The sequence below is a fragment of the Ranitomeya imitator genome, chromosome 2 (genome assembly GCF_032444005.1).
Source record: "Ranitomeya imitator isolate aRanImi1 chromosome 2, aRanImi1.pri, whole genome shotgun sequence".
In the NCBI taxonomy this organism is placed as follows: domain Eukaryota; kingdom Metazoa; phylum Chordata; class Amphibia; order Anura; family Dendrobatidae; genus Ranitomeya; species Ranitomeya imitator.
This window is the reverse complement of record NC_091283.1, coordinates 573,182,342-573,205,198: the sequence shown is the minus strand read 5'-3', so window position 1 is coordinate 573,205,198 and position 22,857 is coordinate 573,182,342. Positions and strand designations below refer to the sequence as shown.

General features: G+C 53.0%; 14 non-coding genes across 14 annotated transcripts; 6 read left to right on the top strand and 8 right to left on the bottom strand.

The window, feature by feature from the left end:
- Positions 1 to 6,597: 6,597 nt before the first annotated feature.
- On the bottom strand, positions 6,598 to 6,668 carry TRNAG-GCC (transfer RNA glycine (anticodon GCC)). The gene has a single exon. It is a non-coding gene; the product is annotated as a tRNA-Gly (tRNA).
- Positions 6,669 to 6,805: 137 nt separating this feature from the next.
- TRNAK-CUU (transfer RNA lysine (anticodon CUU)) lies at positions 6,806 to 6,878 on the top strand. Its single transcript has one exon. It is a non-coding gene; the product is annotated as a tRNA-Lys (tRNA).
- Positions 6,879 to 7,123: 245 nt separating this feature from the next.
- TRNAG-GCC (transfer RNA glycine (anticodon GCC)) lies at positions 7,124 to 7,194 on the bottom strand. Its single transcript has one exon. It is a non-coding gene; the product is annotated as a tRNA-Gly (tRNA).
- A 137-nt stretch (positions 7,195 to 7,331) lies between these two features.
- Positions 7,332 to 7,404, top strand: TRNAK-CUU (transfer RNA lysine (anticodon CUU)). Its single transcript has one exon. It is a non-coding gene; the product is annotated as a tRNA-Lys (tRNA).
- Positions 7,405 to 7,648: 244 nt separating this feature from the next.
- TRNAG-GCC (transfer RNA glycine (anticodon GCC)) lies at positions 7,649 to 7,719 on the bottom strand. Its single transcript has one exon. It is a non-coding gene; the product is annotated as a tRNA-Gly (tRNA).
- A 454-nt stretch (positions 7,720 to 8,173) lies between these two features.
- On the bottom strand, positions 8,174 to 8,244 carry TRNAG-GCC (transfer RNA glycine (anticodon GCC)). The gene has a single exon. It is a non-coding gene; the product is annotated as a tRNA-Gly (tRNA).
- Positions 8,245 to 8,381: 137 nt separating this feature from the next.
- Positions 8,382 to 8,454, top strand: TRNAK-CUU (transfer RNA lysine (anticodon CUU)). The gene has a single exon. It is a non-coding gene; the product is annotated as a tRNA-Lys (tRNA).
- Positions 8,455 to 8,698: 244 nt separating this feature from the next.
- On the bottom strand, positions 8,699 to 8,769 carry TRNAG-GCC (transfer RNA glycine (anticodon GCC)). Its single transcript has one exon. It is a non-coding gene; the product is annotated as a tRNA-Gly (tRNA).
- Positions 8,770 to 8,906: 137 nt separating this feature from the next.
- Positions 8,907 to 8,979, top strand: TRNAK-CUU (transfer RNA lysine (anticodon CUU)). Its single transcript has one exon. It is a non-coding gene; the product is annotated as a tRNA-Lys (tRNA).
- Positions 8,980 to 9,956: 977 nt separating this feature from the next.
- On the top strand, positions 9,957 to 10,029 carry TRNAK-CUU (transfer RNA lysine (anticodon CUU)). The gene has a single exon. It is a non-coding gene; the product is annotated as a tRNA-Lys (tRNA).
- Positions 10,030 to 10,273: 244 nt separating this feature from the next.
- TRNAG-GCC (transfer RNA glycine (anticodon GCC)) lies at positions 10,274 to 10,344 on the bottom strand. The gene has a single exon. It is a non-coding gene; the product is annotated as a tRNA-Gly (tRNA).
- A 3,351-nt stretch (positions 10,345 to 13,695) lies between these two features.
- On the bottom strand, positions 13,696 to 13,766 carry TRNAG-GCC (transfer RNA glycine (anticodon GCC)). The gene has a single exon. It is a non-coding gene; the product is annotated as a tRNA-Gly (tRNA).
- A 454-nt stretch (positions 13,767 to 14,220) lies between these two features.
- On the bottom strand, positions 14,221 to 14,291 carry TRNAG-GCC (transfer RNA glycine (anticodon GCC)). Its single transcript has one exon. It is a non-coding gene; the product is annotated as a tRNA-Gly (tRNA).
- Positions 14,292 to 14,953: 662 nt separating this feature from the next.
- Positions 14,954 to 15,026, top strand: TRNAK-CUU (transfer RNA lysine (anticodon CUU)). Its single transcript has one exon. It is a non-coding gene; the product is annotated as a tRNA-Lys (tRNA).
- Positions 15,027 to 22,857: the final 7,831 nt, after the last annotated feature.

The following is a 22,857-nucleotide window of genomic DNA, read 5'->3' as shown; positions in this document are numbered from 1 at the left end:
CTGCGCAAATAAGTTTGGAGAACGAACTCAGTGCTTTTTAGTTGTGAGACAATTGCGTACTGGTAATTATCCCCTCCCTTTCTCTTCGTTTTTCTATCCTATCTTTTATTTGGCAACCATGGCTGCGAAAGGGGAAGCCTGGTACAACCAGCAGAAGAAGGACTCTCTTGCTGGGATATGCACGTACCATGGCCTGAACCCCCAGGGTAAGACCAAGACTCAAATGGTCGCTGAACTGGTGCAATTTGAAGCAGACCAAGCCAGGTCACAGAGCCCAGAGGCCGCAGAAGCCGGCACAAGTGAACATGGTGCTGCAGCAGAGGCACAGCCACTGAATACGGGCCCTACTGGCAACCAGGGGGGCGCAGACCTCCTCCTGCAGCTGGCTCTGCATCAAGGCTCCGCAGATGACCTAGAGAGACGTCTGCAGCTGATCCAGCAATACCAGCGAGCCGAGCGGGAGGCTGAGAGAGCCGAGCGCCAAGCCCAGCGAGAACATGAACTGGAGATGCTCCGGCAGGGGGGGATGCCCTCCACCACCCAGAGACGTGAGCACAGCAACGCTCAGATACCTAAGCCCCGGCCCGATCACTTTCCTGTTATAGAGAAGGACGGGGACTTGGACACTTTTCTGCGGGCCTTTGAGAAAGCCTGCAGACAGTACCGGCTGCCTACAGATGAATGGGCACGATACCTGACACCAGGGCTGAGAGGTAAAGCTCTGGAGGCGTTTGCTGCCCTCCCTCAAGAACAAGATGGAGACTATGAGGCCATCAAGCAGGCTCTGATAGCCAAGTACCAGCTTACACCCGAGGTGTACCGTAGAAAGTTCCGGACCCTCCAACGTGGCCCACACGACAGTTACAGTGATGTGGTGCATGGACTGGGGACCCACTTTGACCAGTGGACCCAAGGACTGTCAGTGACCACCTTTGCACAGCTGCGAGACCTGATGATCAAAGACCAGTTCTTTCATCTTTGCCCAGCTGAGGTGTGACAGTTCGTGATGGACAGAGAACCCAAAGACGTGACGAAAGCAGCGCAGATTGCCGATGCCTATGAGGCCAACCGTAGATCGGAAGTGCGGAAGCCAGTCACCACCAGCTGGAGAGGGGGTAAGCCTGCAACCAACGCCAGTACCCCTGCCAGCCAACACACCAGAGGTCCTGTCCCCGTGGCCAACAGCACCAGACCGACCACCGAACCTCGCACGTGTTACACCTGCCATCAGACTGGTCATATCAGTCCCTCCTGCCCAACCAAGCAGAAGAACACCCCAGCCAAGGCCCCAGGGCCTAATGCAGCAGTTCTTTTGGTGGGTGGTGTGGTTGGGAGGGTGTGTGACAACGTACAGCACGTCACTGTGGGAGGCCATGTTGCTACAGGCCTCAAGGACACCGGGGCTGAACGAACCCTCATCCCACCCGAACTGGCGGCCCCTGAAGAAATCATTCCGGGGAAAACCCTAACTGTCACTGGGATTAGGGGCATCAGCTGTCCCTTACCGATGGCCCGGGTTTTTATTGATTGGGGTGCTGGGAGCGGGGTGAAGGAAGTGGGGCTGTCTGATAATTTGCCCACTGATGTTTTGTTGGGGACTGATTTGGGGAGGATGTTTGCATACTACGTTCCTGACACCCCTCCCCAATCTACTAATAAGGGTAACGTTAACCCTGATGATGATGATGATGGGAAATCGCATGCGTTACCTGACCATGCTTTATCTTGTAATGATGCATCTATTAACCATTTTTTTCCTAGGATTGATGGCGAAAATGTTGTACCTGTGCCAACTGAACCTGATAATGATTTTTCTGTGAAGGTTAATGTGTCCATAGGTACAGGCGTGCCCAGCCACGTCGCTCTGCGGAGTGAGACGGCTGAGGAACCCCTAACAGGGGCAAGTGTCGGTGCTACAGGAAATGGGGAGAAGCATGGGAACCGTGAGAAAGGTGATGCCATGAAATTGACCGGTGCCACCGAGGAAGGTAACTGGCCCATAAGTAGCACTGCCCCTGGAGTGTTGGGGGTGGATGGGGAGGTAGAGCCCATAGCAGCGCCGGCTGATGGGACTGTAGAAATCCCTGGGGAGACAGCCTACGTAGCTGCTGTCACCCGCAGTCAGAGTGCCCGGAACGCAGATGACTGTCAGCCTTCCGGACCCTCCTCAGTCATCACTGTGACTGAACCAGAGGTGGACCCAGAGCAGGTCCAAAAGGGTTCCCGTGGGGAAGGGACCCTGACATCGCTTTTGGCTTCCCCTAGCCAGGAGTTTCAGGCCGCTCTGCACACAGATGCGAGCCTAGAGAGTTTGAGACAACTTGCCGGGACGCACTTCTCCGAGGCTGATAAGGAGAAGGTGTTCTGGGAACGAGGAAGGTTGTACCGGGAGATAGTACCCGGAGAATCACAAAAGGAGTGGTTGAGGGAAAGACAGCTGGTCGTCCCGCAGCAATTCCGGGGTGAGTTGTTGCGGATTGCCCATGAGATCCCGCTAGCTGGACACTTGGGGATCAGCAAAACTAAGGCCCGGCTGTCTCAACACTTCTATTGGCCTAAGATGGGGACAGATGTGTCAAACTACTGCCGCTCCTGTGTCACCTGTCAAAGGGTGGGGAAAGCGGGGCCTGCTCTTAAGGCTCCCCTGATCCCTTTACCAGTGATAGAGGAGCCTTTCCAGAGGATCGCGGTGGACATTGTGGGCCCGCTGGCCGTCCCCAGCAGCTCTGGAAAGCAATACATCCTTACTGTGGTAGACTATGCTACCCGGTACCCAGAGGCAGTAGCTCTGTCGTCAACTAGGGCAGATAAGGTGGCGGATGCCCTGTTGGCTATCTTTTCACGTGTAGGGTTTCCCAGGGAAATGCTTACTGATCAAGGGACCCAATTTATGTCTCGCCTAATGGAGGCTCTCTGTAAGAGAATGCAGGTGAAGCACCTGGTATCGAGTGCGTATCACCCACAGACCAATGGCTTGTGTGAACGCTTCAATGGTACCCTCAAACAGATGCTACGCATGCTGATTGAGACTCAAGGGTGCGACTGGGAGCGGTACCTCCCACACCTGCTGTTCGCTTACCGAGAGGTTCCGCAGGCCTCGACGGGGTTCTCACCCTTCGAGCTCCTGTACGGCAGGCGAGTCCGGGGACCCCTTGGGTTGGTAAGAGAATTCTGGGAAGAGGAGCCGAACCCTTCTGAAGTGTCCATAGTGGAGTATGTCATGCGCTTCCGTGACAAGATGCAGACCTTGACGCAGTTGGTGCATGACAACATGACGCAGGCTCAGGCTGATCAGAAGCACTGGTACGACCAGAACGCCCGGGAGCGGACCTACCACGTGGGTCAAAAGGTGTGGGTGCTGGTCCCCGTACCAATGGATAAGCTTCAGGCAGCCTGGGAGGGCCCGTACGTCGTCCACCAACAGCTCAACCCGGTCACTTACGTGGTCACGCTTGACCACGCTCGGGGTAGGCGAAAGGCCTTTCACGTCAACATGATGAAGGCTCATCACGAACGTGAACCTTTCGTCCTACCGGTCTGCAGCTTGCCCGAAGACGGTGAGGAAGACACCCTCCTGGACATGCTGGCCCAAGCCAAGGCCAATGGGTCCATCGAGGACGTGGAGGTAAGCGCCTCGTTAACGGAACCCGAGCGGTTGCAGTTGCAAACCACACTGGAACCCTTCCGGGTCGTGTTCTCCAACCGACCTGGGAGGACTGAGTTAGCCGTCCACGAGGTGGACACCGGGAATCACGCCCCACTACGGCGAACACCCTATCGAATCTCTGACCAGGTGCAGCAGATTATGCGCCAAGAGATCGATTAGATGTTACAGCTGGGGGTGATTCGACGGTCAAAGAGCGCATGGGCATCATCTGTAGTTCTCGTGCCAAAGAAGGACCGGACCACCCGGTTCTGCGTGGACTACAGGGGGCTCAACGCCATCACAGCCTCGGATGCGCACCCAATGCCGCGCATCGAGGAGCTGCTTGAGAAGTTAGCTGGCGCAGATTACCTAACAATAATGGATCTGAGTCGAGGATACTGGCAGATTCCCCTGAGCCCTGAGGCGCAGGAGAAGTCCGCCTTTATCACACCCTTTGGACTGTACGAGTCCACGGTCATGCCCTTCGGCATGAAGAATGCCCCTGCCACTTTCCAGCGGATGGTCAACCTCCTGCTTCAGGGACTGGAGAAGTACGCCGTGGCGTACTTGGATGACATTGCCATCTTCAGTTCCTCCTGGGAGGAACACCTGCAGCATCTCGAGGAGGTGCTCAGGCGAATTCACCAAGCAGGACTGACTATCAAGCCGGGAAAGTGTGAGATGGGCATGAGGGAGGTTCACTACCTGGGGCACCGGGTAGGCGGGAACACCCTGAAGCCAGAGCCTGACAAAGTGGGAGTGATCGTGAACTGGCCCACTCCCGTGACCAAGAAACAGGTGATGTCCTTCTTGGGCACTGCAGGGTACTATAGGCGCTTTGTAAAGCACTATAGTAGCCTGGCAAAACCTTTGACGGACCTCACTAGGAAGAAGCTACCCCACATCGTCAACTGGACAGATGGCTGTGAGGGGGCCTTCCAGGCGTTGAAAACCGCACTGTGCAACGCCCCTGTGTTGAAAGCAGTCAACAGCAGTCGACCGTACTTGGTGCAGACCGACGCCAGCGAGTTTGGCCTTGGTGCTGTGCTCAGCCAGGTTGACTCGGAGGACCAAGAGCACCCCGTGTTATACCTGAGCCGGAAACTTTTGCCGAGGGAAGTGGCCTTCTCCACCATCGAGAAGGAGTGCCTGGCCATAGTCTGGGCCCTGCAGCGCTTGCAGCCCTACTTGTACGGTCGCCCCTTCACTGTGGTGACCGACCACAACCCTCTGCGCTGGCTAAACGCCATGTGTGGAACCAACGGCAGGTTGCTACGCTGGAGCCTTGCCCTTCAGCAGTTTGACTTCACCATTGAACATAAAACGGGCAAAGAGCATGGGAATTTAGATGGACTCTCCCGCCAGGGTGAACCTACTGAGGTGCCCATAGAGGCATACCGTGGGGTACTGCCTCCCTAGCACACACCAAAAGGGGGAGGTGTCACGATATGGTATGAAATATCATATAAGTTTAGTTGCTCTTCAGCTCATAAGGTGGGCTAAACCCCCCCTTCCCTAGCTGACTCTACTTGTTTCTCTCTGGGCTACAGACTGTATGCTAGAAGGGGGTTTTATTGCCTTGGGTCGTAAATTCCAGGCTCAGAGGAAAGTCCCTCACCCCTCCCACCTTCACCAGTCAGAACTGGAAAAATGGCTCCAAAAATTCATGAAAGATTCTTTGCTTAGTTTTTGTTAGATATTAGGCAAACGATTTAAGCTAGAAATACGAAAATATATATTTTTATTCTCACTCGGTGTATCTACACAACCCGCGAAACACGAGCTTCTAACTCCATCTGGTAAAGAAGTAGGGATTTCTCTGGAAATATGTATCCCAGATAGGACATATTTGATCTCATTAGAATGCCCACGTTAATCTGAGATGAATGATGAGTTTGGTAGAACTATGGCGTGTTTTGTAGTGAAGTTATAGAAATTAGAAAGAATAGTTTAAAGTTTAGGCAGAATGTAGAGAGAGGAGGGTCTGGATAAGCCAGCCCTTCTGTGATGTCAAAGCCGGAAGGTATTAAGTTGTCGCAGGCTGCCCAGCTGAGTCTCTCTGCTAGATCTCTTCCTGACTGCTTGTCTCCTGAAGCCAGCAGCACGTCCAAATGAGCTGGGACATATGGAAAAACTCCACTAGCCTGGATGCTTGTCATGCTTTTAATATGTGAGTGTTATCTGTTCTCTTTTATTCCCTTTATGTTATAATTACCCATGTACATATTTGCAATTGTCTCATTTGTAACTTTTTTATAAAATATTTTTGATAACGCACTGCCTAATTTTTAATGGGATATACTATTATATGTTAGTTCTTCTCCATGCTCTAAAAACCGTACCCTAAGTCTTCTGAAGGGAAAACGCTACTGTTACTGTTGTGTTGGGTTAGCTTCGGACCCGTTTAATCGAAGCTGGTGGCAGCGAAAGTGCGCTGACTGTTGGATTATGCTGAAGCAACTGCGGGTTTGATAATTATTGTTCCTGCCTGAGTGGGAGTAGTTTACCGCGTCGCTGCAGCGTGCCCAATAGCCAGTACATAGCAGGCAGCCTTCCTGGCGACTAATTACCCAGGGTGCAGTACCTAATCTGACCTGAAAGTAAGGGGGCGCCAGAGAGCTGCAAGTGTTAAGTGGAACTGTAAGCGGGATATACATAAATCCCTGCAGTTTGTGGTATATTGAAAGCAGTGGGATACCTAGAATAAGCCCCTGCTGTAAGCAAGAGGCCAATAGCCTTGTGTGTGGTTTTTCATCACATCGTGGAGTGGAAGGATAACTAAGATAAGCCCCCCTACACATGTGATAGCCGTCTGTTGGCCTGAAGTCACCTCAATCCGTGACGTAGGGGTGACGGTCACGGTGGGAATCCTGACCCAGTGTTGACAGCGGTCAGGGGAATCGTGACAGAGGTGCACTGCGAATGTCAACAAACAAGGAAAAGAACTAGCTTGCATTGGCCGGGAATCGAACCCGGGCCTCCCGCGTGGCAGGCGAGAATTCTACCACTGAACCACCAATGCTTGGATGAGTCTTTTCTCTCTGTGGTGTCCACCAGTCCCAGGGTCTCTCTCTGTGGTGTCCACCAGTCCCAGGGTCTGATGGCCACCTTCGGCCGACTGGACAGCGTGCAGCTCCACAGGGCCGGTGGTCGACGGAAGCCCGGCTAGCTCAGTTGGTAGAGCATGAGACTCTTAATCTCAGGGTCGTGGGTTCGAGCCCCACGTTGGGCGGTTTCTTATTGCCTCCTTTTACTGCTTGTGCTAACTCCTGTCAACCCAGATGGCCCCTTGTGAAATGCCCCTTCTGCTGCAAAACATGAGAAACTGCCTAGTCCTGGATGATGAAGGGAAGGCCCAAAAGGATGGGGAGCCAAAGAAGAGCAGCGTGAGCCCTGTGGTTTTTTGAAAGTGTCTGCAGAGTCAATGATGAAACGAGGTGCACTGCGAATGTCAACAAACAAGGAAAAGAACTAGCTTGCATTGGCCGGGAATCGAACCCGGGCCTCCCGCGTGGCAGGCGAGAATTCTACCACTGAACCACCAATGCTTGGATGTGTCTTTTCTCTTTGTGGTGTCCACCAGTCCCAGGGTCTCTCTCTGTGGTGTCCACCAGTCCCAGGGTCTGATGGCCACCTTCGGCCGACTGGACCGCGTGCAGCTCCGCAGGGCCGGTGGTCGACGGAAGCCCGGCTAGCTCAGTCGGTAGAGCATGAGACTCTTAATCTCAGGGTCGTGGGTTCGAGCCCCACGTTGGGCGGTTTCTTATTGCCTCCTTTTACTGCTTGTGCTAACTCCTGTCAACCCAGATGGCCCCTTGTGAAATGCCCCTTCTGCTGCAAAACATGAGAAACTGCCTAGTACTGGATGATGAAGGGAAGGCCCAAAAGGATGGGGAGCCAAAGAAGAGCAGCGTGAGCCCTGTGGTTTTTGAAAGTGTCTGCAGAGTCAATGATGAAACGAGGTGCACTGCGAATGTCAACAAACAAGGAAAAGAACTAGCTTGCATTGGCCGGGAATCGAACCCGGGCCTCCCGCGTGGCAGGCGAGAATTCTTCCACTGAACCACCAATGCTTGGATGTGTCTTTTCTCTCTGTGGTGTCCACCAGTCCCAGGGTCTCTCTCTGTGGTGTCCACCAGTCCCAGGGTCTGATGGCCACCTTCGGCCGACTGGACCGCGTGCAGCTCCGCAGGGCCGGTGGTCGACGGAAGCCCGGCTAGCTCAGTCGGTAGAGCATGAGACTCTTAATCTCAGTGTCGTGGGCTCGAGCCCCACGTTGGGCGGTTTCTTATTGCCTCCTTTTACTGCTTGTGCTAACTCCTGTCAACCCAGATGGCCCCTTGTGAAATGCCCCTTCTGCTGCAAAACATGAGAAACTGCCTAGTCCTGGATGATGAAGGGAAGGCCCAAAAAGATGGGGAGCCAAAGAAGAGCAGCGTGAGCCCTGTGGTTTTTGAAAGTGTCTGCAGAGTCAATGATGAAACGAGGTGCACTGCGAATGTCAACAAACAAGGAAAAGAACTAGCTTGCATTGGCCGGGAATCGAACCCGGGCCTCCCGCGTGGCAGGCGAGAATTCTACCACTGAACCACCAATGCTTGGATGTGTCTTTTCTCTCTGTGGTGTCCACCAGTCCCAGGGTCTCTCTCTGTGGTGTCCACCAGTCCCAGGGTCTGATGGCCACCTTCGGCCGACTGGACCGCGTGCAGCTCTGCAGGGCCGGTGGTTGACGGAAGCCCGGCTAGCTCAGTCGGTAGAGCATGAGACTCTTAATTTCAGGGTCGTGGGTTCGAGCCCCACGTTGGGCGGTTTCTTATTGCCTCCTTTTACTGCTTGTGCTAACTCCTGTCAACCCAGATGGCCCCTTGTGAAATGCCCCTTCTGCTGCAAAACATGAGAAACTGCCTAGTCCTGGATGATGAAGGGAAGGCCCAAAAGGATGGGGAGCCAAAGAAGAGCAGCGTGAGCCCTGTGGTTTTTGAAAGTGTCTGCAGAGTCAATGATGAAACGAGGTGCACTGCGAATGTCAACAAACAAGGAAAAGAACTAGCTTGCATTGGCCGGGAATCGAACCCGGGCCTCCCGCGTGGCAGGCGAGAATTCTACCACTGAACCACCAATGCTTGGATGTGTCTTTTCTCTCTGTGGTGTCCACCAGTCCCAGGGTCTCTCTCTGTGGTGTCCACCAGTCCCAGGGTCTGATGGCCACCTTCGGCCGACTGGACCGCGTGCAGCTCCGCAGGGTCGGTGGTCGACGGAAGCCCGGCTAGCTCAGTCGGTAGAGCATGAGACTCTTAATCTCAGGGTCGTGGGTTCGAGCCCCACGTTGGGCGGTTTCTTATTGCCTCCTTTTACTGCTTGTGCTAACTCCTGTCAACCCAGATGGCCCCTTGTGAAATGCCCCTTCTGCTGCAAAACATGAGAAACTGCCTAGTCCTGGATGATGAAGGGAAGGCCCAAAAGGATGGGGAGCCAAAGAAGAGCAGCGTGAGCCCTGTGGTTTTTGAAAGTGTCTGCAGAGTCAATGATGAAACGAGGTGCACTGCGAATGTCAACAAACAAGGAAAAGAACTAGCTTGCATTGGCCGGGAATCGAACCCGCGCCTCCCGCGTGGCAGGCGAGAATTCTACCACTGAACCACCAATGCTTGGATGTGTCATTTCTCTCTGTGGTGTCCACCAGTCCCAGGGTCTCTCTCTGTGGTGTCCACCAGTCCCAGTGTCTGATGGCCACCTTCGGCCGACTGGACCGCGTGCAGCTCCGCAGGGCCGGTGGTCGACGGAAGCCCGGCTAGCTCAGTCGGTAGAGCATGAGACTCTTAATCTCAGTGTCGTGGGCTCGAGCCCCACGTTGGGCGGTTTCTTATTGCCTCCTTTTACTGCTTGTGCTAACTCCTGTCAACCCAGATGGCCCCTTGTGAAATGCCCCTTCTGCTGCAAAACATGAGAAACTGCCTAGTCCTGGATGATGAAGGGAAGGCCCAAAAGGATGGGGAGCCAAAGAAGAGCAGCGTGAGCCCTGTGGTTTTTGAAAATGTCTGCAGAGTCAATGATGAAACGAGGTGCACTGCCAATGTCAACAAACAAGGAAAAGAACTAGCTTGCATTGGCCGGGAATCGCACCCGGGCCTCCCGCGTGGCAGGCGAGAATTCTACCACTGAACCACCAATGCTTGGATGTGTCTTTTCTCTCTGTGGTGTCCACCAGTCCCAGGGTCTCTCTCTGTGGTGTCCACCAGTCCCAGGGTCTGATGGCCACCTTCGGCCGACTGGACCGCGTGCAGCTCCGCAGGGCCGGTGGTTGACGGAAGCCCGGCTAGCTCAGTCGGTAGAGCATGAGACTCTTAATTTCAGGGTCGTGGGTTCGAGCCCCACGTTGGGCGGTTTCTTATTGCCTCCTTTTACTGCTTGTGCTAACTCCTGTCAACCCAGATGGCCCCTTGTGAAATGCCCCTTCTGCTGCAAAACATGAGAAACTGCCTAGTCCTGGATGATGAAGGGAAGGCCCAAAAGGATGGGGAGCCAAAGAAGAGCAGCGTGAGCCCTGTGGTTTTTGAAAGTGTCTGCAGAGTCAATGATGAAACGAGGTGCACTGCGAATGTCAACAAACAAGGAAAAGAACTAGCTTGCATTGGCCGGGAATCGAACCCGGGCCTCCCGCGTGGCAGGCGAGAATTCTACCACTGAACCACCAATGCTTGGATGTGTCTTTTCTCTCTGTGGTGTCCACCAGTCCCAGGGTCTCTCTCTGTGGTGTCCACCAGTCCCAGGGTCTGATGGCCACCTTCGGCCGACTGGACCGCGTGCAGCTCCGCAGGGCCGGTGGTTGATAAGCTTCAGGCAGCCTGGGAGGGCCCGTACGTCGTCCACCAACAGCTCAACCCGGTCACTTACGTGGTCACGCTTGACCACGCTCGGGGTAGGCGAAAGGCCTTTCACGTCAACATGATGAAGGCTCATCACGAACGTGAACCTTTCGTCCTACCGGTCTGCAGCTTGCCCGAAGACGGTGAGGAAGACACCCTCCTGGACATGCTGGCCCAAGCCAAGGCCAATGGGTCCATCGAGGACGTGGAGGTAAGCGCCTCGTTAACGGAACCCGAGCGGTTGCAGTTGCAAACCACACTGGAACCCTTCTGGGTCGTGTTCTCCAACCGACCTGGGAGGACTGAGTTAGCCGTCCACGAGGTGGACACCGGGAATCACGCCCCACTACGGCGAACACCCTATCGAATCTCTGACCAGGTGCAGCAGATTATGCGCCAAGAGATCGATTAGATGTTACAGCTGGGGGTGATTCGACGGTCAAAGAGCGCATGGGCATCATCTGTAGTTCTCGTGCCAAAGAAGGACCGGACCACCCGGTTCTGCGTGGACTACAGGGGGCTCAACGCCATCACAGCCTCGGATGCGCACCCAATGCCGCGCATCGAGGAGCTGCTTGAGAAGTTAGCTGGCGCAGATTACCTAACAATAATGGATCTGAGTCGAGGATACTGGCAGATTCCCCTGAGCCCCGAGGCGCAGGAGAAGTCCGCCTTTATCACACCCTTTGGACTGTACGAGTCCACGGTCATGCCCTTCGGCATGAAGAATGCCCCTGCCACTTTCCAGCGGATGGTCAACCTCCTGCTTCAGGGACTGGAGAAGTACGCCGTGGCGTACTTGGATGACATTGCCATCTTCAGTTCCTCCTGGGAGGAACACCTGCAGCATCTCGAGGAGGTGCTCAGGCGAATTCACCAAGCAGGACTGACTATCAAGCCGGGAAAGTGTGAGATGGGCATGAGGGAGGTTCACTACCTGGGGCACCGGGTAGGCGGGAACACCCTGAAGCCAGAGCCTGACAAAGTGGGAGTGATCGTGAACTGGCCCACTCCCGTGACCAAGAAACAGGTGATGTCCTTCTTGGGCACTGCAGGGTACTATAGGCGCTTTGTAAAGCACTATAGTAGCCTGGCAAAACCTTTGACGGACCTCACCAGGAAGAAGCTACCCCACATCGTCAACTGGACAGATGGCTGTGAGGGGGCCTTCCAGGCGTTGAAAACCGCACTGTGCAACGCCCCTGTGTTGAAAGCAGTCAACAGCAGTCGACCGTACTTGGTGCAGACCGACGCCAGCGAGTTTGGCCTTGGTGCTGTGCTCAGCCAGGTTGACTCGGAGGACCAAGAGCACCCCGTGTTATACCTGAGCCGGAAACTTTTGCCGAGGGAAGTGGCCTACTCCACCATCGAGAAGGAGTGCCTGGCCATAGTCTGGGCCCTGCAGCGCTTGCAGCCCTACTTGTACGGTCGCCCCTTCACTGTGGTGACCGACCACAACCCTCTGCGCTGGCTAAACGCCATGTGTGGAACCAACGGCAGGTTGCTACGCTGGAGCCTTGCCCTTCAGCAGTTTGACTTCACCATTGAACATAAAACGGGCAAAGAGCATGGGAATGCAGATGGACTCTCCCGCCAGGGTGAACCTACTGAGGTGCCCATAGAGGCATACCGTGGGGTACTGCCTCCCTAGCACACACCAAAAGGGGGAGGTGTCACGATATGGTATGAAATATCATATAAGTTTAGTTGCTCTTCAGCTCATAAGGTGGGCTAAACCCCCCCTTCCCTAGCTGACTCTACTTGTTTCTCTCTGGGCTACAGACTGTATGCTAGAAGGGGGTTTTATTGCCTTGGGTCGTAAATTCCAGGCTCAGAGGAAAGTCCCTCACCCCTCCCACCTTCACCAGTCAGAACTGGAAAAATGGCTCCAAAAATTCATGAAAGATTCTTTGTTTAGTTTTTGTTAGATATTAGGCAAACGATTTAAGCTAGAAATACGAAAATATATATTTTTATTCTCACTCGGTGTATCTACACAACCCGCGAAACACGAGCTTCTAACTCCATCTGGTAAAGAAGTAGGGATTTCTCTGGAAATATGTATCCCAGATAGGACATATTTGATCTCATTAGAATGCCCACGTTAATCTGAGATGAATGATGAGTTTGGTAGAACTATGGCGTGTTTTGTAGTGAAGTTATAGAAATTAGAAAGAATAGTTTAAAGTTTAGGCAGAATGTAGAGAGAGGAGGGTCTGGATAAGCCAGCCCTTCTGTGATGTCAAAGCCGGAAGGTATTAAGTTGTCGCAGGCTGCCCAGCTGAGTCTCTCTGCTAGATCTCTTCCTGACTGCTTGTCTCCTGAAGCCAGCAGCACGTCCAAATGAGCTGGGACATATGGAAAAACTCCACTAGCCTGGATGCTTGTCATGCTTTTAATATGTGAGTGTTATCTATTCTCTTTTATTGCCTTTATGTTATAATTACCCATGTACATATTTGCAATTGTCTCATTTGTAACTTTTTTATAAAATATTTTTGATAACGCACTGCCTAATTTTTAATGGGATATACTATTATATGTTAGTTCTTCTCCATGCTCTAAAAACCGTACCCTAAGTCTTCTGAAGGGAAAACGCTACTGTTACTGTTGTGTTGGGTTAGCTTCGGACCCGTTTAATCGAAGCTGGTGGCAGCGAAAGTGCGCTGACTGTTGGATTATGCTGAAGCAACTGCGGGTTTGATAATTATTGTTCCTGCCTGAGTGGGAGTAGTTTACCGCGTCGCTGCAGCGTGCCCAATAGCCAGTACATAGCAGGCAGCCTTCCTGGCGACTAATTACCCAGGGTGCAGTACCTAATCTGACCTGAAAGTAAGGGGGCGCCAGAGAGCTGCAAGTGTTAAGTGGAACTGTAAGCGGGATATACATAAATCCCTGCAGTTTGTGGTATATTGAAAGCAGTGGGATACCTAGAATAAGCCCCTGCTGTAAGCAAGAGGCCAATAGCCTTGTGTGTGGTTTTTCATCACATCGTGGAGTGGAAGGATAACTAAGATAAGCCCCCCTACACATGTGATAGCCGTCTGTTGGCCTGAAGTCACCTCAATCCGTGACGTAGGGGTGACGGTCACGGTGGGAATCCTGACCCAGTGTTGACAGCGGTCAGGGGAATCGTGACAGAGGTGCACTGCGAATGTCAACAAACAAGGAAAAGAACTAGCTTGCATTGGCCGGGAATCGAACCCGGGCCTCCCGCGTGGCAGGCGAGAATTCTACCACTGAACCACCAATGCTTGGATGTGTCTTTTCTCTCTGTGGTGTCCACCAGTCCCAGGGTCTCTCTCTGTGGTGTCCACCAGTCCCAGTGTCTGATGGCCACCTTCGGCCGACTGGACCGCGTGCAGCTCCGCAGGGCCGGTGGTTGACGGAAGCCCGGCTAGCTCAGTCGGTAGAGCATGAGACTCTTAATTTCAGAGTCGTGGGTTCGAGCCCCACGTTGGGCGGTTTCTTATTGCCTCCTTTTACTGCTTGTGCTAACTCCTGTCAACCCAGATGGCCCCTTGTGAAATGCCCCTTCTGCTGCAAAACATGAGAAACTGCCTAGTCCTGGATGATGAAGGGAAGGCCCAAAAGGATGGGGAGCCAAAGAAGAGCAGCGTGAGCCCTGTGGTTTTTGAAAGTGTCTGCAGAGTCAATGATGAAACGAGGTGCACTGCGAATGTCAACAAACAAGGAAAAGAACTAGCTTGCATTGGCCGGGAATCGAACCCGGGCCTCCCGCGTGGCAGGCGAGAATTCTTCCACTGAACCACCAATGCTTGGATGTGTCATTTCTCTCTGTGGTGTCCACCAGTCCCAGGGTCTCTCTCTGTGGTGTCCACCAGTCCCAGTGTCTGATGGCCACCTTCGGCCGACTGAACCGCGTGCAGCTCCGCAGGGCCGGTGGTCGACGGAAGTCCGGCTAGCTCAGTCGGTAGAGCATGAGACTCTTAATCTCAGTGTCGTGGGCTCGAGCCCCACGTTGGGCGGTTTCTTATTGCCTCCTTTTACTGCTTGTGCTAACTCCTGTCAACCCAGATGGCCCCTTGTGAAATGCCCCTTCTGCTGCAAAACATGAGAAACTGCCTAGTCCTGGATGATGAAGGGAAGGCCCAAAAGGATGGGGAGCCAAAGAAGAGCAGCGTGAGCCCTGTGGTTTTTGAAAGTGTCTGCAGAGTCAATGATGAAACGAGGTGCACTGCGAATGTCAACAAACAAGGAAAAGAACTAGCTTGCATTGGCCGGGAATCGAACCCGGGCCTCCCGCGTGGCAGGCGACAATTCTACCACTGAACCACCAATGCTTGGATGTGTCTTTTCTCTCTGTGGTGTCCACCAGTCCCAGGGTCTCTCTCTGTGGTGTCCACCAGTCCCAGGGTCTGATGGCCACCTTCGGCCGACTGGACCGCGTGCAGCTCCGCAGGGCCGGTGGTTGACGGAAGCCCGGCTAGCTCAGTCGGTAGAGCATGAGACTCTTAATTTCAGGGTCGTGGGTTCGAGCCCCACGTTGGGCGGTTTCTTATTGCCTCCTTTTACTGCTTGTGCTAACTTCTGTCAACCCAGATGGCCCCTTGTGAAATGCCCTTTCTGCTGCAAAACATGAGAAACTGCCTAGTCCTGGATGATGAAGGGAAGGCCCAAAAGGATGGGGAGCCAAAGAAGAGCAGCGTGAGCCCTGTGGTTTTTTTTATTCTCACTCGGTGTATCTACACAACCCGCGAAACACGAGCTTCTAACTCCATCTGGTAAAGAAGTAGGGATTTCTCTGGAAATATGTATCCCAGATAGGACATATTTGATCTTATTAGAATGCCCACGTTAATCTGAGATGAATGATGAGTTTGGTAGAACTATGGCGTGTTTTGTAGTGAAGTTATAGAAATTAGAAAGAATAGTTTAAAGTTTAGGCAGAATGTAGAGAGAGGAGGGTCTGGATAAGCCAGCCCTTCTGTGATGTCAAAGCCGGAAGGTATTAAGTTGTCGCAGGCTGCCCAGCTGAGTCTCTCTGCTAGATCTCTTCCTGACTGCTTGTCTCCTGAAGCCAGCAGCACGTCCAAATGAGCTGGGACATATGGAAAAACTCCACTAGCCTGGATGCTTGTCATGCTTTTAACATGTGAGTGTTATCTGTTCTCTTTTATTCCCTTTATGTTATAATTACCCATGTACATATTTGCAATTGTCTCATTTGTAACTTTTTTATAAAATATTTTTGATAACGCACTGCCTAATTTTTAATGGGATATACTATTATATGTTAGTTCTTCTCCATGCTCTAAAAACCGTACCCTAAGTCTTCTGAAGGGAAAACGCTACTGTTACTGTTGTGTTGGGTTAGCTTCGGACCCGTTTAATCGAAGCTGGTGGCAGCGAAAGTGCGCTGACTGTTGGATTATGCTGAAGCAACTGCGGGTTTGATAATTATTGTTCCTGCCTGAGTGGGAGTAGTTTACCGCGTCGCTGCAGCGTGCCCAATAGCCAGTACATAGCAGGCAGCCTTCCTGGCGACTAATTACCCAGGGTGCAGTACCTAATCTGACCTGAAAGTAAGGGGGCGCCAGAGAGCTGCAAGTGTTAAGTGGAACTGTAAGCGGGATATACATAAATCCCTGCAGTTTGTGGTATATTGAAAGCAGTGGGATACCTAGAATAAGCCCCTGCTGTAAGCAAGAGGCCAATAGCCTTGTGTGTGGTTTTTCATCACATCGTGGAGTGGAGGGATAACTAAGATAAGCCCCCCTGCACATGTGATAGCCGTCTGTTGGCCTGAAGTCACCTCAATCCGTGACGTAGGGGTGACGGTCACGGTGGGAATCCTGACCCAGTGTTGACAGCGGTCAGGGGAATCGTGACAATTGGTGGCAAGGCGGTGGGATATCTTAGAGCATTAGTGATTTGGTTTGAGTAATCATTCCTCTCACTAAAAACTTGCAGAAAGTTCTTGCGAGGACTCTGCGCAAATAAGTTTGGAGAACGAACTCAGTGCTTTTTAGTTGTGAGACAATTGCGTACTGGTAATTATCCCCTCCCTTTCTCTTCGTTTTTCTATCCTATCTTTTATTTGGCAACCATGGCTGCGAAAGGGGAAGCCTGGTACAACCAGCAGAAGAAGGACTCTCTTGCTGGGATATGCACGTACCATGGCCTGAACCCCCAGGGTAAGACCAAGACTCAAATGGTCGCTGAACTGGTGCAATTTGAAGCAGACCAAGCCAGGTCACAGAGCCCAGAGGCCGCAGAAGCCGGCACAAGTGAACATGGTGCTGCAGCAGAGGCCCAGCCACTGAATACGGGCCCTACTGGCAACCAGGGGGGCGCAGACCTCCTCCTGCAGCTGGCTCTGCATCAAGGCTCCGCAGATGACCTAGAGAGACGTCTGCAGCTGATCCAGCAATACCAGCGAGCCGAGCGGGAGGCTGAGAGAGCCGAGCGCCAAGCCCAGCGAGAACATGAACTGGAGATGCTCCGGCAGGGGGGGATGCCCTCCACCACCCAGAGACGTGAGCACAGCAGCGCTCAGATACCTAAGCCCCGGCCCGATCACTTTCCTGTTATAGAGAAGGACGGGGACTTGGACACTTTTCTGCGGGCCTTTGAGAAAGCCTGCAGACAGTACCGGCTGCCTACAGATGAATGGGCACGATACCTGACACCAGGGCTGAGAGGTAAAGCTCTGAAGGCGTTTGCTGCCCTCCCTCAAGAACAAGATGGAGACTATGAGGCCATCAAGCAGGCTCTGATAGCCAAGTACCAGCTTACACCCGAGGTGTACCATAGAAAGTTCCGGACCCTCCAACGTGGCCCACACGACAGTTACAGTGATGTGGTGCATGGACTGGGGACCCACTTTGACCAGTGGACCCAAGGACTGTCAGTGACCACCTTTGCACAGCTGCGAGACCTGATGATCAAAGACCAGTTCTTTCATCTTTGCCCAGCTGAGGTGCGACATTTCGTGATGGACAGAGAACCCAAAGACGTGACGAAAGCAGCGCAGATTGCCGATGCCTATGAGGCCAACCGTAGATCGGAAGTGCGGAAGCCAGTCACCACCAGCTGGAGAGGGGGTAAGCCTGCAACCAACGCCAGTACCCCTGCCAGCCAACACACCAGAGGTCCTGTCCCCATGGCCAACAGCACCAGACCGACCACCGAACCTCGCACGTGTTACACCTGCCATCAGACTGGTCATATCAGTCCCTCCTGCCCAACCAAGCAGAAGAACACCCCAGCCAAGGCCCCAGGGCCTAATGCAGCAGTTCTTTTGGTGGGTGGTGTGGTTGGGAGGGTGTGTGACAACGTACAGCACGTCACTGTGGGAGGCCATGTTGCTACAGGCCTCAAGGACACCGGGGCTGAACGAACCCTCATCCCACCCGAACTGGCGGCCCCTGAAGAAATCATTCCGGGGAAAACCCTAACTGTCACTGGGATTAGGGGCATCAGCTGTCCCTTACCGATGGCCCGGGTTTTTATTGATTGGGGTGCTGGGAGCGGGGTGAAGGAAGTGGGGCTGTCTGATAATTTGCCCACTGATGTTTTGTTGGGGACTGATTTGGGGAGGATGTTTGCATACTACGTTCCTGACACCCCTCCCCAATCTACTAATAAGGGTAACGTTAACCCTGATGATGATGATGATGGGAAATCGCATGCGTTACCTGACCATGCTTTATCTTGTAATGATGCATCTATTAACCATTTTTTTCCTAGGATTGATGGCGAAAATGTTGTACCTGTGCCAACTGAACCTGATAATGATTTTTCTGTGAAGGTTAATGTGTCCATAGGTACAGGCGTGCCCAGCCACGTCGCTCTGCGGAGTGAGACGGCTGAGGAACCCCTAACAGGGGCAAGTGTCGGTGCTACAGGAAATGGGGAGAAGCATGGGAACCGTGAGAAAGGTGATGCCATGAAATTGACCGGTGCCACCGAGGAAGGTAACTGGCCCATAAGTAGCACTGCCCCTGGAGTGTTGGGGGTGGATGGGGAGGTAGAGCCCATAGCAGCGCCGGCTGATGGGACTGTAGAAATCCCCGGGGAGACAGCCTACGTAGCTGCTGTCACCCGCAGTCAGAGTGCCCGGAACGCAGATGACTGTCAGCCTTCCGGACCCTCCTCAGTCATCACTGTGACTGAACCAGAGGTGGACCCAGAGCAGGTCCAAAAGGGTTCCCGTGGGGAAGGGACCCTGACATCGCTTTTGGCTTCCCCTAGCCAGGAGTTTCAGGCCGCTCTGCACACAGATGCGAGCCTAGAGAGTTTGAGACAACTTGCCGGGACGCACTTCTCCGAGGCTGATAAGGAGAAGGTGTTCTGGGAACGAGGAAGGTTGTACCGGGAGACAGTACCCGGAGAATCACAAAAGGAGTGGTTGAGGGAAAGACAGCTGGTCGTCCCGCAGCAATTCCGGGGTGAGTTGTTGCGGATTGCCCATGAGATCCCGCTAGCTGGACACTTGGGGATCAGCAAAACTAAGGCCCGGCTGTCTCAACACTTCTATTGGCCTAAGATGGGGACAGATGTGTCAAACTACTGCCGCTCCTGTGTCACCTGTCAAAGGGTGGGGAAAGCGGGGCCTGCTCTTAAGGCTCCCCTGATCCCTTTACCAGTGATAGAGGAGCATTTCCAGAGGATCGCGGTGGACATTGTGGGCCCGCTGGCCGTCCCCAGCAGCTCTGGAAAGCAATACATCCTTACTGTGGTAGACTATGCTACCCGGTACCCAGAGGCAGTAGCTCTGTAGTCAACTAGGGCAGATAAGGTGGCGGATGCCCTGTTGGCTATCTTTTCACGTGAAGGGTTTCCCAGGGAAATGCTTACTGATCAAGGGACCCAATTTATGTCTCGCCTAATGGAGGCTCTCTGTAAGAGAATGCAGGTGAAGCACCTGGTATCGAGTGCGTATCACCCACAGACCAATGGCTTGTGTGAACGCTTCAATGGTACCCTCAAACAGATGCTACGCATGCTGGTTGAGACTCAAGGGCGCGACTGGGAGCGGTACCTCCCACACCTGCTGTTCGCTTACCGAGAGGTTCCGCAGGCCTCGACGGGGTTCTCACCCTTCGAGCTCCTGTACGGCAGGCGAGTCCGGGGACCCCTTGGGTTGGTAAGAGAATTCTGGGAAGAGGAGCCGAACCCTTCTGAAGTGTCCATAGTGGAGTATGTCATGCGCTTCCATGACAAGATGCAGACCTTGACGCAGTTGGTGCATGACAACATGACGCAGGCTCAGGCTGATCAGAAGCACTGGTACGACCAGAACGCCCGGGAGCGGACCTACCACGTGGGTCAAAAGGTGTGGGTGCTGGTCCCCGTACCAATGGATAAGCTTCAGGCAGCCTGGGAGGGCCCGTACGTCGTCCACCAACAGCTCAACCCGGTCACTTACGTGGTCACGCTTGACCACGCTCGGGGTAGGCGAAAGGCCTTTCACGTCAACATGATGAAGGCTCATCACGAACGTGAACCTTTCATCCTACCGGTCTGCAGCTTGCCCGAAGACGGTGAGGAAGACACCCTCCTGGACATGCTGGCCCAAGCCAAGGCCAATGGGTCCATCGAGGACGTGGAGGTAAGCGCCTCGTTAACGGAACCCGAGCGGTTGCAGTTGCAAACCACACTGGAACCCTTCCGGGTCGTGTTCTCCAACCGACCTGGGAGGACTGAGTTAGCCGTCCACGAGGTGGACACCGGGAATCACGCCCCACTACGGCGAACACCCTATCGAATCTCTGACCAGGTGCAGCAGATTATGCGCCAAGAGATCGATTAGATGTTACAGCTGGGGGTGATTCGACGGTCAAAGAGCGCATGGGCATCATCTGTAGTTCTCGTGCCAAAGAAGGACCGGACCACCCGGTTCTGCGTGGACTACAGGGGGCTCAACGCCATCACAGCCTCGGATGCGCACCCAATGCCGCGCATCGAGGAGCTGCTTGAGAAGTTAGCTGGCGCAGATTACCTAACAATAATGGATCTGAGTCGAGGATACTGGCAGATTCCCCTGAGCCCCGAGGCGCAGGAGAGGTCCGCCTTTATCACACCCTTTGGACTGTACGAGTCCACGGTCATGCCCTTCGGCATGAAGAATGCCCCTGCCACTTTCCAGCGGATGGTCAACCTCCTGCTTCAGGGACTGGAGACGTACGCCGTGGCGTACTTGGATGACATTGCCATCTTCAGTTCCTCCTGGGAGGAACACCTGCAGCATCTCGAGGAGGTGCTCAGGCGAATTCACCAAGCAGGACTGACTATCAAGCCGGGAAAGTGTGAGATGGGCATGAGGGAGGTTCACTACCTGGGGCACCGGGTAGGCGGGAACACCCTGAAGCCAGAGCCTGACAAAGTGGGAGTGATCGTGAACTGGCCCACTCCCGTGACCAAGAAACAGGTGATGTCCTTCTTGGGCACTGCAGGGTACTATAGGCGCTTTGTAAAGCACTATAGTAGCCTGGCAAAACCTTTGACGGACCTCACCAGGAAGAAGCTACCCCACATCGTCAACTGGACAGATGGCTGTGAGGGGGCCTTCCAGGCGTTGAAAACCGCACTGTGCAATGCCCCTGTGTTGAAAGCAGTCAACAGCAGTCGACCGTACTTGGTGCAGACCGACGCCAGCGAGTTTGGCCTTGGTGCTGTGCTCAGCCAGGTTGACTCGGAGGACCAAGAGCACCCCGTGTTATACCTGAGCCGGAAACTTTTGCCGAGGGAAGTGGCCTACTCCACCATCGAGAAGGAGTGCCTGGCCATAGTCTGGGCCCTGCAGCGCTTGCAGCCCTACTTGTACGGTCGCCCCTTCACTGTGGTGACCGACCACAACCCTCTGCGCTGGCTAAACGCCATGTGTGGAACCAACGGCAGGTTGCTACGCTGGAGCCTTGCCCTTCAGCAGTTTGACTTCACCATTGAACATAAAACGGGCAAAGAGCATGGGAATGCAGATGGACTCTCCCGCCAGGGTGAACCTACTGAGGTGCCCATAGAGGCATACCGTGGGGTACTGCCTCCCTAGCACACACCAAAAGGGGGAGGTGTCACGATATGGTATGAAATATCATATAAGTTTAGTTGCTCTTCAGCTCATAAGGTGGGCTAAACCCCCCCTTCCCTAGCTGACTCTACTTGTTTCTCTCTGGGCTACAGACTGTATGCTAGAAGGGGGTTTTATTGCCTTGGGTCGTAAATTCCAGGCTCAGAGGAAAGTCCCTCACCCCTCCCACCTTCACCAGTCAGAACTGGAAAAATGGCTCCAAAAATTCATGAAAGATTCTTTGTTTAGTTTTTGTTAGATATTAGGCAACGATTTAAGCTAGAAATACGAAAATATATACTTTTATTCTCACTCGGTGTATCTACACAACCCGCGAAACACGAGCTTCTAACTCCATCTGGTAAAGAAGTAGGGATTTCTCTGGAAATATGTATCCCAGATAGGACATATTTGATCTCATTAGAATGCCCACGTTAATCTGAGATGAATGATGAGTTTGGTAGAACTATGGCGTGTTTTGTAGTGAAGTTATAGAAATTAGAAAGAATAGTTTAAAGTTTAGGCAGAATGTAGAGAGAGGAGGGTCTGGATAAGCCAGCCCTTCTGTGATGTCAAAGCCGGAAGGTATTAAGTTGTCGCAGGCTGCCCAGCTGAGTCTCTCTGCTAGATCTCTTCCTGACTGCTTGTCTCCTGAAGCCAGCAGCACGTCCAAATGAGCTGGGACATATGGAAAAACTCCACTAGCCTGGATGCTTGTCATGCTTTTAACATGTGAGTGTTATCTGTTCTCTTTTATTCCCTTTATGTTATAATTACCCATGTACATATTTGCAATTGTCTCATTTGTAACTTTTTTATAAAATATTTTTGATAACGCACTGCCTAATTTTTAATGGGATATACTATTATATGTTAGTTCTTCTCCATGCTCTAAAAACCGTACCCTAAGTCTTCTGAAGGGAAAACGCTACTGTTACTGTTGTGTTGGGTTAGCTTCGGACCCGTTTAATCGAAGCTGGTGGCAGCGAAAGTGCGCTGACTGTTGGATTATGCTGAAGCAACTGCGGGTTTGATAATTATTGTTCCTGCCTGAGTGGGAGTAGTTTACCGCGTCGCTGCAGCGTGCCCAATAGCCAGTACATAGCAGGCAGCCTTCCTGGCGACTAATTACCCAGGGTGCAGTACCTAATCTGACCTGAAAGTAAGGGGGCACCAGAGAGCTGCAAGTGTTAAGTGGAACTGTAAGCGGGATATACATAAATCCCTGCAGTTTGTGGTATATTGAAAGCAGTGGGATACCTAGAATAAGCCCCTGCTGTAAGCAAGAGGCCAATAGCCTTGTGTGTGGT